This window comes from Colobus angolensis, unplaced genomic scaffold (assembly GCF_000951035.1).
Source record: "Colobus angolensis palliatus isolate OR3802 unplaced genomic scaffold, Cang.pa_1.0 Scaffold69, whole genome shotgun sequence".
Taxonomy (NCBI): Eukaryota; Metazoa; Chordata; class Mammalia; order Primates; family Cercopithecidae; genus Colobus; species Colobus angolensis.
Window position 1 is genome coordinate 4,173,832 of NW_012120598.1, and position 15,793 is coordinate 4,189,624.

Sequence of the window (15,793 nt, forward strand, 5' to 3'; positions counted from 1 at the left end):
CATCCCAAGAGACATCTCAAGCACAACATGTCCAAAATCAATGCTTGAGCTTTCCTTAATAACTGCACTCCTTCCTCAGTGTTCCCAAATCAATCCATGGCAACTCCATGCTTCCAATTTGGAGTCATCCTCAATTCCTTGACTCCTCTCTTTCCCTCACACACCTCCTGCCAATTCAATCTATCAGCAAATCTGATTGGCTCTACTTTTAAAATGTATTCAGAAACCTCCCCTTTCTTACAACCTCCACTGCATCTACCTGTTCAAACCACTCTCTCTTGCCCAGATTAGGCAAAAGCATCCTCCCTGGTGTCATGATTCCACCTGTGCTCCACGTCAGTCTGTTCTTAACTTAGCAGCCAGACAGATACCTTTAAGTGATGTCCACTCAGGTCATTGCCTCACACAGAACTCTTCCACAGCTCTCTGTTTGACTCACAGTGATAGCTAAGGACTTCTCAATGCCTGACAATGCCCATGAAACTCTAGTCTGCTATTTGTCTGAACTGATCTCCTCATATTCTGCTCCTCAATCCCTCCTCTATAATCACACTGATATCCTTGCTACTCCTCTTCACATCAGCCATGATCTCGCCTTAGAGCTGTGCTGGACACCTTTTGTTTGCCCCTCCAGGCACGCACACTCTCCACCCTTCTCAAGCCTGCTCTGTGCCCTGGAAGGATAAACTCTATGACCTATCTCAATTCTCTCCCTGGCCCTCTGCTTCCAGGTCGATTTCACCCAATGGGGAGCTCAGATGAAGATGTAAGGAAGGGACATGAGTGGGGTCAGGGGGTCTTTACTCCACTGCTTCTTTCCTGTGGTGTTTATGCAGATGTCACATCTTTGGCCTAAAGTCACAGCTCCTGGAGGGCAGACTCTCAACACAGCTGTCCCTTACTCTAAGTTCTAGTAACTACTTTCCTGCCACTCAGGCAGGCTTAGTGATGATGGTAGCACCCCACTGTCTCCGTCTCCTAAATACCATACTGCCCCTTGTCATTTCCCTATAACCTGCTCACAGGTTTATCACTGACACTTTTAAAAACTCTTCACAATATATCATCGATCTCCTGCTCTGAGTGATGCAGGGCCTTTGCATTTGCTGTTTCCTCTGCCTGCAGCAATCATTTCCAAGATACTCACACCGCATGCTCCTGCCTCTTTCAAGTCTTTGTTCAAATGTCCCCTTCACATCAAGGCCTTCCCTCTTCTACTGACTCCAAATTTCCTTCCTCCTCTCTCCCTTTGCCCTATACATCTTTCCTACAGTGATTTTTATCCATGGCACCTAATCGCACTCTAAGTATCATTTGATTCAAATTCACTTATTCATTTTATTTATTGCTTATCTACCACCAGCACACTCAGCGCTAGAAGCTAAACTCCCCAAGGCCAATTTTGGTTCTATTCACTGCTCTAATCCCGAGCCTTTAGAATATTGCCTAATTGCAGGTGGTCAGCATGCAAAACAAAAACAAAATGAGAAAAAACAAGCAAAAACAAAAAAACCTCCTAAATCCTCACAAGGTTAGGAGAGCTTGAAGATTCTGCATGTTTTGCTAAATGAATCTGTGATTGGTTCAGCCTTGTCCAAACCCAGTTGATTCGTTACCTAGAGATTTTGCTGAGTCTCACCACTGGTGACTCAAGATTCATACTTGAGGTTAAACCTAGAAAAGAAAGATTTGCCCTTCAAATTCCACTTTTAAAGTACACATTATAGTTCAAAAATCATTTCAGCTGCTTAATTAGACATACAGCAGAGTCTCAGAAGTATACAGCAGCAATAGCTCTTCAGTTTGATACATGTGATTACTGAGTGTTTTCTATCTCCTGGCAGTTTATTGATCCTCTATTTTGCGCGTTTGTAGTAGAAAATAATTTTTCTACTCAAGTAATTTTGCATGGGTGAATTCCCAACATCTCAGCGCAGTTATTCCAGACTGATGTAGGAAACCCAGCAGTCCTGCATTTCTCTCAGCCTTTGGATCTGTAAAATTCTCTATATAATTTTCTTGCTCCCTCAGTTCATCTTTCCATCAGTAAAATTAGGAAATTTTTATTCTTTTCTGGATGACGCTCTCTTGACACCAGCCTGCGCAGGATCCAAACACATAACCCATAAATAATTTAAAGTTTGAAAAGCCATCACTCTGATGATTGTACTTGCATCTTGTTCTTAGAAGCTCCCTTTCATGTGAGGATCTAACAATTTTTTTACCGGCATTATTGGAGGATGGCAGTCAACTCTCTTCCTTTTTCCACTGTGACCTGCTTTGGAAGTCTCTGCCACTGATTTAAGCCTGCTATGAGAACTCCATTCTTCCAACAGATGATAAAATAATGCTTTCCAAGGTTTATGCATTGTGACTAATATTGTTGGAAGGATCCATTCGAATGTCTTTTACACTCTGGTAGAGATACAGGATAAAATTAACATTGGCAATATCTGAAATTGATGTCCATTGCCTATGTATATTTCAAAATGACAAATATCAACTGATGCTGCAGAAGAATCATTTTCTGTCAGTTGCACAGGAGGATTAATAATGCCTTGATTTATTGGGATGGCATGTGTTTACTTGGAAGGGGTCTGCACATAACTTTCTGAAATAGACATTTTTAGTAAGTAACTAACTGTTCAATAGTTAAGATTGTTGGTTGCTATATATTATAATAACAACTTGTATTTCATTTGTGGTTAAAAAGCCACTCATTCATTATTGGAAATGTGGAATACATAGAAACACTAAAGGAAAATAAAACTCAGCCTATTCCTATGTGTCAGACATGGAAGTGTGTCAGACAGACCCCTTCAAGGAAGAATGTGCTGCCCAGCTTTGAGGAATGTCACTGTCAGATGGCCTCCACCTGTTCTCTCCTTCAGCAACTGCCTCAGTTTTCAAGCTGAGGTCCTGCTCACCTCAGAACAGTCCCCAGCCAATAAACATGCAAGGCCAAAGTCAAGGAAGTGATGCAAAGGCCTATAGCCATGTCCGTCCGCTGTGGCCCCTTCTAACAGGCAACCTTTGTTCCTGAGCTCCCACTGGCCTAGTAGAGACTGTCAAGCCTGCATCACAGTCTGATAATTCCTCTTTCTTCCCCTTTCCTTTCATGGGTATAACTCCCCAATAATCCTTCTTTTTCAAATTGAGGTGAAAATACACTTAATATAAAATTTACCATCTTAATCATTTTTAAAAGTACAGTTCAGTAGTGTTAAGTCTATTCATTGTTATGCAACAAATCTCCAGAACTTTTTCATTTCACAAAACTGAAACCCTATATTCACTAAACAATTCTCCATTTCCCATCCTGCCAGCTTCTGTTAACCACTATTCTACTTCTTGTCTCTATGAATTTGACTACTCTAGGTACATCATGTAAGTGGAATCAAAGAGCATTTGTCTTTTTGTGACTAACCTATTTCAGTTAGCATAATCTCTTCAAGGTTCATTCATGTTGTAGCACGTGTTCAAATTTCCTTTCTTTTTAAGGCTGAATAATATTCCACTGTGTGTCTACACCATATTTAAAAAATCTGTTCATCTGTCCATGGGCACTTTCGTTGCTTTCACCTTTTGGTTATTATAAAGAATGCCCGCTATAAAATTGGGTGTGCAAATCGCTTCAAGACCCTGATTTTAGTTCTTTTGAATATACTCAGAAATTAAATTGTTGGATCATATAGTAATTTTTGATTGTTTGAGAAATTGCCATACTGTTTATCATAGTGGCTGCACCATTTTACATTTTCACCAACAGTGCACAAGGGTTTTGATTTCTCTACATCCTTGTCAACACTTGTTATTTTCTTTTTGTTTCATAGTAGTCATCTTAATGGTGGTAAGGTGATATTTCTTTATAATTTTGGTTTTTATTTCTTTAGTGATTAGTGATGTAGAGTATCTTTTCATATGCTTTTTGGCCATTGGCATAACTTCTTTGAAAAAATGTCTATTCAATTTATTTGCCTATTTATTAATTAAGGGTTTTGTCATTGTTGTTAAATTGTAGGAATTCAGAACATTTTAATATTTTCAATATTATCTCTTATCAGATATATGATGATATGGTTTGGCTGTGTTCCCACTCAAATCTCATCTTGAGTTTTGGTTCCCATAATCCCCACATGTCATGGGAGGGACCCGGTAGGAGGTCATCGAATCATGGGGGTGGTTACCTCCATACTGTTCTCATGATAGGGAGTGGATTCTCATGAGATCTGATAGTTTTATAAGGGGCTTTTTCTCTTTTTCTTGGTACTTCTACTTGCTTCTCTTGTGTGAAGAAGTATGTGTTACTTCCCCTTCCACCATGATTGTAAGTATTCTGAGGCTTCCTCAGCCCTGCGGAACTGTGAGACAATTAAACCTTTTTCCTTTATAAATTACCCAGTTTCGATTATATCTTCAGAGAAGAAATTAATACAATAGATTGGTGCTGGTAGAATGGGGTGCTGCTGTAAAGATACCCGAAAATGTGGAAGTGACTTGGGAACTGGGTAATAGGCAGAGGTTGAAACAGTTTGGAGGGCTCAGGGGAGGATAGGAAAATGTGGGAAAGCTTGGAACTTCCTAGAGGCTTGTTGAATGACTTTGACCAAAATGCTGATAGTAATATGGACAACATCCAGGCTGAGGTAGTCTCAGATCACATGAGAAACTTGTCAGGAACTGCAGTAAAGGTCACTCTTGCTATGCAAAGAGATCGGAGGCATTTTCCCTCCTGCCCTAGAGATCTGTGGAAATTTGAACTTGAGAAAGATGATTGACTGTATCTGGAGGAAGAAACTTCTAAGTGTCAAAGTGTTCAAGAGAAAGCAGAGCATAAAAGTTTGAAAACTTTGCAGGCTGATGATGCAATAGAAAAGAAAAACCCATTTTCTAAGGAGAAATTCAAGCTGGATGCAGAAATTTGCATGAGTAATGAGGAGCCAAATGCTAACCACCAAGACAATGGGGAAAATGTCTGCAGGGCATGTCAGAGAGCTTTGCGGCAGCCCCTCTTACCACAGACCAGAGGTCTAGGAGGGAAACATGGTCTCCTAGGCCAGGGCCAGGGCCCCCCCTCTGCTGTGTGTACCCTCCAGACTTGGTGCCCTGCATCCCAGCTGCTCCAGCCATGGCTAAAAGGGGCCAAAGTACAGCTCAGACTGGCTTCAAAGGGTGCAAGCCTCAAGACTTGGTAGCTTTGTGGTGTTGAGCCTGTGGGTGCACAGAAGTCAAGAATTGAGGTTGGGAACCCTCCACCTAGATTTCAGAGGATATATGAAAAGGCCTGGATGTCCATACAGAAGTTTGCTGCAGAGGTGGAACCCTTATGGAGAACCTCAGCTAGGGCAATGTGGAAGGGAAAGGTGGGGTTGGAGCCCCCACAAAGGGTCACCACTGGGGCACTCCCTAGTGGAGCAGTGAGAAAAGGGCCATCATTATCCAGACCCCAGAATGGTAGATCCACCAACAGCTTGCACTGTGTACCTAGAAAAGCCACAGACACTCAAAGCTAGCCCATGAAAGCAGCTAGGAGGGGGCTGTAACCTGCAAAGCCACAGGAACGTATCTGCTCAAGGCCCTGGACACCCACCTCTTGTATCAGGATGCCCTGGATGTGAGACATGGAGTCAAAGGAGATCATTTTTAAACTTTAAGGTTTAATGACTGCCCATTGGATTTTGGACTTGCATGAGGCCCTGTAGCTCCTTCATTCTGGCCAATTTCTCCCATTTGGAACAGATGTATTTACCCAATGCGTGTACCCTCATTGTCTCTAGGAAGTAACTAACTTCCTCTTAATTTTACAGGCCCACAGGCAGAAGGCACTTGCCTTGTCTCAGATGAAACTTTGGACTTGGACTTTTCAGTTAATGCTGGAATGAGCTAAGACTTTGAGAGACTGTTGAAAAAGCATGATTGTGTTTTGAAATCTGAGGCTATGAGATTTGGGAGAGGCCAGGTTGGAATGAGATGGTTTGGCTATGTCCCCACTCATGTCATCTTGAATTGTAGTTCTCATAATCCCCATGTGTTGTAGGAGGGACCTGGTAGGAGGTCACTGAATATGGCAGTGGTTGCCTCCATGCTATTCTCATGATAGTGAGTGGATTCTCATGAGATCTGATCATTTTATAAGGGGCTTTTTCCCTTTTGCTTGGCAATTCTACTTGCTGCTGCTATGTGAAGAAGTATGTGCTTCCCCTTCCACAATGATTGTAAGTTTTCTGAGGCCTCCCCAGCTCTGAAGAACTGTGAGTCAATTAAACCTCTTTCCTTTATAAATTACCCAGTCTCGGGTATGTCTTTATTAGCAGTGTGAGAACAGACTAATACATATGATTTGCAAATACTTTTCCCATTCCATATGCTGTCTTTTTACTCTGTGGATTGTATACTTTCATGCACAGAAGTTTTTAATTTTGATGTAGTCCAATTTATTTATATTTATTTTGTTGTCTGTGCTTTCTAACCAGGAAATTGGGGTCAAAACCAGTGTCATCAAGTTTTTCCTTTATGTTTTTTTTCTAATAAGAGTTTTATAGTTTTAGGTCTTTCATTTAGGTCTTTGATCCATTTTGAGTTAATTTTTGTATATAATGTAAGATAAACATTTAACTTCATTATTTTGCATGAGGATACTCAATTTGCCCAACATCATTTGTTGAATCCCCAATAATCCTATCACACTCCTAAATTTATCACACTGTCGCCTCCCAGAAAACCCAACCAGCACATCTCTGAACTAGAGGTAGCTACTACTAAGATTTTGTATTTATCTATTTCATTCACATACACACACATACACACACACACGCACACACACACACTGCTGTATATGCTGCTTTTTAACATAACAATTAATTGTATATGTGTTTCTGTTTCAATAGCTATTTTCAGCACTATCAAGTTTTAAAATTCTGCAGTGAGGCTGGGCATGGTGGCTCACACCTGTAGTCCCAGCACTTTGGGAGGTTTAGGTGAGTGGATTTCTAGAGCAGCCTTGGCAACATGGCAAAATCCTGTCTCTAGAAAAAAAATACAGAAATTAGCCAGGCATGGTGGTATACACCTGTGATCCCAGCCAGGCATGGTGGTGCATGCCTGTGGTCAAAGCTACTTGATGGCTTGAGCCCAGGAGGCGGAGGTTGCAGTGATCTGAGATCGTGCCACTGTACTCCAGCCTAAGCAACAGAGCCAGACCCTATCTCAAAAGAGAAAATAAAACAAAAAACTCTATATTGACTCATAATGTGGAAGTATCGATATTCACTTAACCAATGCTTTTTTAATGGCCATATTTTAGATTCTTATGAAGGCGGTTTCTTAGGTGAATAGTTTAATTTGATGTCCTCCAGGGGGATGATTGCTGGAGGATTCTATCTGGCTATCTTGCTCTGCCTCCTCCTTAATGGTCATGTATTAAAATATTATTTTATTTTAAAAATTCTATTTCTTGATAGATAGAACTTACAAAAAAATTCTATGCTTGAATTATAGGGAAAAAAAGTAACAGACTGATTATTCTTTCATTTGTTCTTGTTTTCATCTTCTTTTACTTGCTTATGTAAAATATGCAAAAATAAATATTTTAAGCTTCCATGCCCTACATAAAATAGAATTTGCTAGATGAGACCTAAGAACACACTTAATTCAAGTCTGGTTAGGGGTGAAGCATTTTGTAATTCCCTGAGGCACAAGATTCCCTAGACTGGCAGAGCTATTTGTTGCTACTGTTATTGCATTTGACCTCAACAATGACCAATACTAAGAAGCCCATTCTTATCAAGCTCCAAGCTCTCGTTGTTCTGGAACTCCTAACCCCAGAAACCTACTGATTTTACTGGCTCACAAAACTCTGAAAGATTTCTGACTCCAGGTTAAGAACAACTACAGGTAGAACAAAGCACAGAAGCCAGGACACCAAGTTTCCCCTTGGCCTGTTACTGGTTCTGTTACTTTAGTTACAGCACTGGAGCATCCTGAGGCTTGTTTTCCCTCATCTCTAAATTTGCAAGAATAATTCCATTCTGCTTAACATTGTTATGAGCTTCGAATAAGAAAATATGGGAAAATAACTTATAAACAGAAGGAATAATACAAATTTCAGTTGTTATTTTTAATAAGTAGTGAAATGATGCAAGTGGGCAAATAACCAATGACATCATTGTCCTAGGCTTCTGGGGAAAACAGGAGAGCAGTCAAACTTCCATTTTAATGTGTAAAAAACAACTCACCACAGCTATTCACATATTTGTTAAGTTTAGCTAAGTAAGGCCCCAAAATACTACTCACTGATTGACTGGCTACAGGCTTCTGCCCTGTCAGTAGCAACTCTTTAACTATCATTGAGTATTCACAGCAGCCAGTGTAAGAGATTCTAGAGTTCTTACACATACACTGATGACCAACTGGTCTAAGTTATGCTTAACCATAATGAGCATAGATTCCAGGCAGTGTTGGCATAATCCCCTGGCAGAATAAGCCAATGCCATTGGTTCCAGGCCATTTGATACTACCTCTGAGTGAAGTCACTGCCACTCAGATGTGAAGAAATTGCAGATTGCCTTGCTTATTGTTGAGAAAAGCTAAAGCCTACATACAAGTCCCAAAGGGCAGAACCAACCTCGGATTCTACATCTTCCAGCATCCTCAGCCCCTGAAGTATAAAGAAACAACTCCATCTGAAGTTTCCTGACCATCTTACCTTCATTGTCTTCACTTGCTCCTCCTCCTTCCACCACTGCAATCAAATGCGTCTGAAATGAGTAAGCTGCAACTTATTTAAAGCCTCAGTAATGAACACAAAGAGAATATTCACCGTGGTCTCTCTATATGATTATAAATGCCTGTGTCCCTGCTCTAGTTAAGAAAGGGAGACTGTTTTGTGATTCCTGTACTGAAATACCCAAAATGTTATATTGTTTAGTCTTTCAATCAAGTATAACTAAAGTCATATAAAGGATCTAGCCTGTTTGCAAAGGAAGGATCAAGGCTATGGAAACAGAATGTCAACTTGGCATTGTTGATAACTCTGGATACAGCACAGTATCCAATGAGCATCTTAACCCGGCTTAAAATCTTCTCCTGGCAGCATTGTCATGGGGACTGTAAAATACTAATGTGCTGAAAGAAAAAAGCGACTTCAGTGAAGAAAAAAATTTGTTGGTGGGGAATTAAGATCAGAGCTTCTATTCTCCAAGCTCCAGTGCTTTAGTGGGTAGAAAGAAAGGGAGATAAAGAGGGAATAAATGAAAAGGAAAGAAAACCTATTTTACATGTAAAGATGTAGCAGTATTTGTCCAGGTTGCAAGCCTAAATAAGATGAAAAAGATATAGATAGCATCTCTCCTCCCTCATCTCACACACACATTTGAAACAAGTCAATAATCAATCTCTGAGGTCTCTCAACATAACTGTTACCCAAGAACAATCTTTCCGTCATTTCCTTAGAGTCCATCCTCTCTCACATCGTCTCCACAGTCCCCTCCCAATAATCCTCTCACAACCCCAGTCCTGCTCTGGTGACCTTGCCATACCTTCATACACCTTGGCTATGCCAATCCCTTGCTTTCTATCCACTCCTTCATCTGCCGGATAGATCCAGCTTCCTTAACACCAAGTACATTTCTTTTGATAAGTCGAACAATGACCCTGATATCATGAAATAAAGAGAACATATTTCTGTTTTTATCTTGTTTGTCCTCATCGTGGTATTTTCCATTGTTGGACATGTCCTTGATTCAGAATCCTTCCTCCTTAGCTTCTAGGATATGTCTCTTCTACCTTTATTCCTACTTCTCGTTCTGTTCCCTTTCAGACTCCTTTTATAGGTTTCCTTCCTGTCAATGTTTAGGTTTCCAAGGCTCTATCTTAAGCCCTTGGCTCTACTCAGTCCACTAACCATCCCTAAGCCAGCTTATCTGTGTATGTGTAGATGGTTGTCCTATAACTCATGATCCCCTATCGGGCTTCAACCCTGTATATCCAACTGCTCATGTCCTACAGGACCCTCAAACTCAATGCATCTGAGCCCCTCCCAAGCCTGATCCTCCTATATCTCTGTGAATGGCCCTACTTGCCACTCAGTGGCCATGGCTATACACCTCACAGCCACTCTAAAGACTGTCCTCTCACTTGCCCTTCCTCACCCAGTAGTCACCATCCTATAAATTCTATCTCCTTTATTTGTATCAAAGTCATCTTTTCCTTCCTTCTTCACTGCCATTATTAGTACTCATCATTTTCCTCCAGGTTTAGTGAAATCACATACTAATTCATCTCCCTGAATGTATTGCGCTGCTCTCCCCTTTCAGTCTCTATTCTAGTCACAAGTAGAGTAGTGATTAAGAATTTTGAGATTTTAAACTAGGGGTCTGCGAATTCTGAGCACATGCTGGCCATATTTTTTATGGGGAAGTTCTCTAAACTTCAATTACCTTAATTCTAGAACGAACCTAATAATATTTTTCTTAGAAGTTTGTTTAGAAGAATGAAATGAGACGTTATATAAGTAACTCTTAAAACATTGCCATTTGTTTTTAAAATAAATAAATCTTCAACAAATAAAGAAACCCTTCCTCTATTAACATTATCTTACTACAACACAATCATATTAATTAATTTACTTTGTTGATTATAATCCTAAAATTACTTTTCAGAGCACCCAAAATATGTTCAGATTCCTCATTGTAGCTTCCATGAGTTTCATAATCTGGCTTCTGCCTACCTTTGGTTTCATCTACTTAACCACCTTCACATGCCTTCTCTTCACCAGACACATGAGACAATTGTGGTTTGCTTAACAACCTGTTGTATCCTCAGCATATCCACATTGTATGCATATCAGGCATCTGAAGAGGCGAAGACACAGATGAAGTTCTTGTACCTACGGAGTTTATGGCACTAGATTGTAGGGCAAGGGGATACAGTGAAGCCAGAAAATACTTATAGAACAATCTGAAAAAGCTCTGATGTAGCACCATGTGGATGGGGGTACACCGGAGGTATTATTCCCATCCACGTGGAAGAGCCTCTAAATGAGACTGTGGGGAAAGTGAACATTATCTAGGAGCTTTTGAGATTTGATCTGAGTTTTAAAGAATGAATAGGAATCTTCTAAAAGAAGAAAGACATTCTAAATAGAGGTGAAAGCAGTGCAGATATGCTGAGGATACAACAGGACATTTAGGAAATCGCAGTTTTCCCAAGAGTCTGGTGAAGAAGTGGCACGTGAGGGCGGTTAAGTAGATGAAACCAAAGGTAGCCAGAAGCCAGATTATGAAGTTCATTGAAGCTGCAATGAGGAGTCTAAACTTATTTTGGGTGCTCTGAAAAGTAATTTTAGGATTATAATCAATGAAGTAAAATAACTGTACTAGTCCATTGTCACGCTGCTATAAAGAACTGCATGAGACTGGATAATTTATAAAGAAAAGAGGTTTAATTGACTCACAGTTCCACAGGACTGGGGAGGCCTCAGGAAACTTACAATCAAGGTGGAAGGGGAAGCAAATACGTTCTTCCTCACATGGGGGCAGCAAGGAGAAGTGCCAAGCAAAAGGGGAAAAGCCCATTATAAAACCATCAGATCTCATGAGAACTCTATCACAAGAACAGCATGGAAGTAATCACCCCCATGAGTTAATTACCTCCCACCAGGTCCCTCCCATGACACGTAGGGATTATGGGAACTACAGTTCAAGATGAGATTTAGATGGGAACACAGCCAAGCCGTATCAATAACTAATCAGATATGTGTTGTATAAAGGAACATTAATAGAGGAAGGGTTTCTTTATTGACTGAGGATTTATTTTTTAAATAAATATTTAAAAATATTTTAAAACAGGCAAAGTTTTAAGAGTTATTTATATATCATCTCATTTACTTCTTCTAATAAACCTCTGAGAAAGGTATTATTTTTAGGTTCATTCTAGAGTTAAGGAAACTGAATTTTAAAGAACTCTCCGATAAAAAAAAAATACGGCCAGTATGCGGTCAGAATTCACAGACCTCTAGTTCAAAACCTTGAAATTCTTAATTTCAGTACAAGTATGACAAAGGAAAGGAAAAAAAGAAGGAAAGAAGTAAGTGAGAAGGTAAGAATAAATGAAAGAAGAAAAAACAAAGCTGTTACTTACTATGGTAAAGTTCCAGGATCTTTTTTCTTCAGCATCTAAGAACTCACAGATGCCCATTTTCCTCCATAAGAGCTGCTGTAACCTCCCATAGAGAGAGTTCCTGCCATCATTTCCCTGCACGCAGTCTCCCAGGCAGCTCTGCTTCTGTGCTTTCTATTCAATGGAACCCCTGCCTCCAGCTCTGTTTAATCCACCTTGATCTGCAGCTCGTCACCCTTACAAATAATCCTTTATTAGTTCGAGAAAGATTTATTCCTTTGAGTTTTTATGGTGCCCATACAATGAGGAGAACAAAAAGATAACATGTGAAAGGAACTAGAAGGAGGAATTTGTGCTTGTATTATTCCTCCATAGTAACTCAGGGATTGATTGAACAAATATAGTTTGAGCACCTGCTCCTTGCCCGACAGAGCATTATGGTCAAGAAATACAATCGTTGATAAACGAGGAAGCTGGATTGGCAATAAACTCACAAATTAGTGGATTCTTTCATTTATCTTATGTGTGTGTGTGTGTGTGTGTGTGTGTGTGTATGCCTACTGCATGCTAGGCACTTTTCTAGGTGCTCGGAAGATAACAGGGGTCAAAACAGTAAAAGTTCCTGCTCTCGAGGAGGTGACACTTTAGTAAAGAAAGCAGACAATAAACACCAGGGTTGCTCTAAGGGTAAAAGCATGGAAAGGAGTAAGTACGGCCACTGGGAGATTAATTATCTGCTTGAGACTCTTCAATCAAGAGGTGATTGGACATTTCTTGGAGTGGGGTGGTAATGGTGGTGAAAATTATTGAGTTCTGTAGAGCCAGCTGGATCTGCTAACAGATTAGACATGAGATATTAAAAAGAAAAATGGCTGACTTTTTTTACTTTTTCTATATTTGTTTAAGGGATGAAGTATCACTTTGTTACACAGGTGTCTGCAACTCCTGGCCTCCAGTGACCCTCCCACCTCAGCTTCCTGAGTAGCTGGAATTACAGGCACCAGCCACCATGCCCCACAAAAATGGGCCAATTCTGACACCAATGATTTTGCTGTGTATACCTTGAGAAAAGGAGTTAGCTGCTTTTGTTTGAGTTGAGAAAGTCAGTAGAAAAAGTGGGCTTTTTTTCAATGAAATAAGAAGCAAGATCAAAATCTGAAAGTAAAGAATGGAGAGGAAATGCTAGAGGTTGAGAGAAGAAAATTAAATGTCTGGAGGAGCATTTCATTCGTTATTTTCTTTGTGGTCTGAAGGTGAGAGAAAGATGAGAGATATCGTTTGATTTTAGATTTTGGATGTTCAAGATACCTGGAAATAATGACAACAAACATTTATATAGTAATTCCCACAAGCCAGGACCCATTCTAAGTGACTTGTATATATTATTTTATTTAATCCACACAACAACTCTTTGAGGAAGGGTCTATTGTTAACTCCATTTTTGTTGTTGTTGTTGTTGTTTGTTTGTGTGTTTGAGACGGAGTCTGGCTCTGTCGCCCAGGCTGGAGTGCTGTGGCGTGATCTCGGCTCACTGCAAGCTCCGCCCCCCGGGTTCCCGCCATTCTCCTGCCTCAGCCTCCCGAGTAGCTGGGACTACAGGCACCCACCACCGCTCCTGGCTAATTTTTTGTGTTTTTAGGGGAGACAGGGTTTCACAGTGTTAGCCAGGATGCTCTCAATCTCCTGACTTCGTGATCTGCCCACCTTGGCCTCCCAAAGTGCTGGGATTACAGGCCTGAGCCACCACGCCTGGCCCTGTTAACTCCATTTTACAGATGAGAAATACGAAGCACATAGACGGCAAGTAATCTGTACTGATCACATAAGTTGGCTGATGAAGACATGACTTGAACCCAGGCATCATGATTGTAGGGTCTGTGGTCTTTCCTGCCCCCATGTTCTACACGTAAGTATGCAGATGAATGAGCACGGCCTTAACAACTGTGCAGAAAAGGCCAAAGATATCACCAGGGGAACATCAGCATTTAAATGATATTTAAAGCCAAACGGCTAGATGAAATTATGTAGAGAGTGAATATAGGCGGAGGAGAGATTCGTGTGTTAAGCTCCCCAGTGTTTAGAGACAGTAACATGGGGAAGATTCAGCAAAGGAGCTAAGAAGGATGGCAGTGGAGGGAGGACATGAAGATAACCAAGAGAATGTGGTGTCTCAGAGTTCATGTGTGAAAGTGTCTCCCCTAAAACCTCAACCTTCCAGAGAAGTCTAAGGGTGAGGACTTCACACAAGATGAGCAAGAACCAATCTCTTCTGGGGCGATGTTGAACCTGGAAATGAAAGCCAATCTTTCTTGGAAGACCTGATTTGCAGAAATGTCAATGTTCGTTTCAAGCCATGGGATAATGAGAAGCAAGACTTTCGGGAAAGAGAATAAAATAGATGTGCAGAAATAACAGAGTGAGAAAGTCTTCAGGGTGTCGCTAGCCCTAAATGCAGGCATCCCTGATTCCCAGACCTTGGATTGCAAGAGACTCCTTAATATCTTCCCATGCCCACTTTTGCTCCACATAGTTTGAATGTGGCTTCTATTACATACAGATACAAGATTTCAAATCCAACCTCTACAATGATTGGGCTTGTGAATACGCAGAAGAGGTGCTAACAATATGATGTGTAGGATTCAGGGAAGAGCACCTTCTTGAGCAGACATCTTCCCTGGTCTGCCAGCTGTGGTTTATGCAATTCCACAATGAGGATGAAATGGAATCACCATTTACAGAGTACTTTCCAGATGTCTAACCCTAAGCTACGTACTTTTAAAATATTATCTAATTTAGATAATCAACCCTTTGGACTAGAGAAAAAGCTGCTTCTTCTAGAGTCCATGGAAGAAATATCTCTTCTATACAAGTAGATTCAACATATTATTGTATATGTCTTTGCTCCACTGCAATACTGGAGCAATATTAATTATAAGTAGGCTGGGCATGGTGGTTTATGCCTGTAATCACAGTGCTTTGGGGGAGCCAAAGAGGAGGATCACTTGAAACTAGGAGACTGAGACGAGCTTGGGCAGCAAAGCAAGACCACATCTCTACCAAAAAAAATCATACAAATGCAATATTTAGAAATGTCAAAAATATAATTGAATGAGAAGAAATCAGTGAGACAAGGAAATGTGAATTATCAAACTGGAGACTGAGACATTGGAAATAAGATTAGGGACAGAGGACAGAGGGCTAGGAATAAAGTGAAAGCCACAAAGAAGACAATAGCAGGCAGAAGTAAATCAGGTGTAAAAAGAAAAGGCATGAAAGCTGTAGGCAGCTGTTGAAAGAAACATGAGCAGACTAATAGAAACCGTCTGGAAAAGAGAAAGACTTGCTCATGGAAATGCCTATTAAGAGAATTAATTATTGCTCAATATGTCAGACAGGCATTCTCAACTGGATTATAAGGTTTGAAGAGATTACACAGAAAGGAACAAATGTCCTTAGTTATCACGAGTTCAAAAAAGAGGATCTGCCTGGATTCAGATTAGAAGCAAGAGGAGAAGAAGAATGTGACATGAAAAATAAATGTCTGTGAAAGCCAGTTCTCTATTCCATGGAAAGCTTTCTATTTCTAGCTGGTATAAATAACAGGATGTTATACTTGTAATTTAGCTACCAAAACACAGAGATATCTAATGCATATAATGTGTGTTTGTGTGTGTGT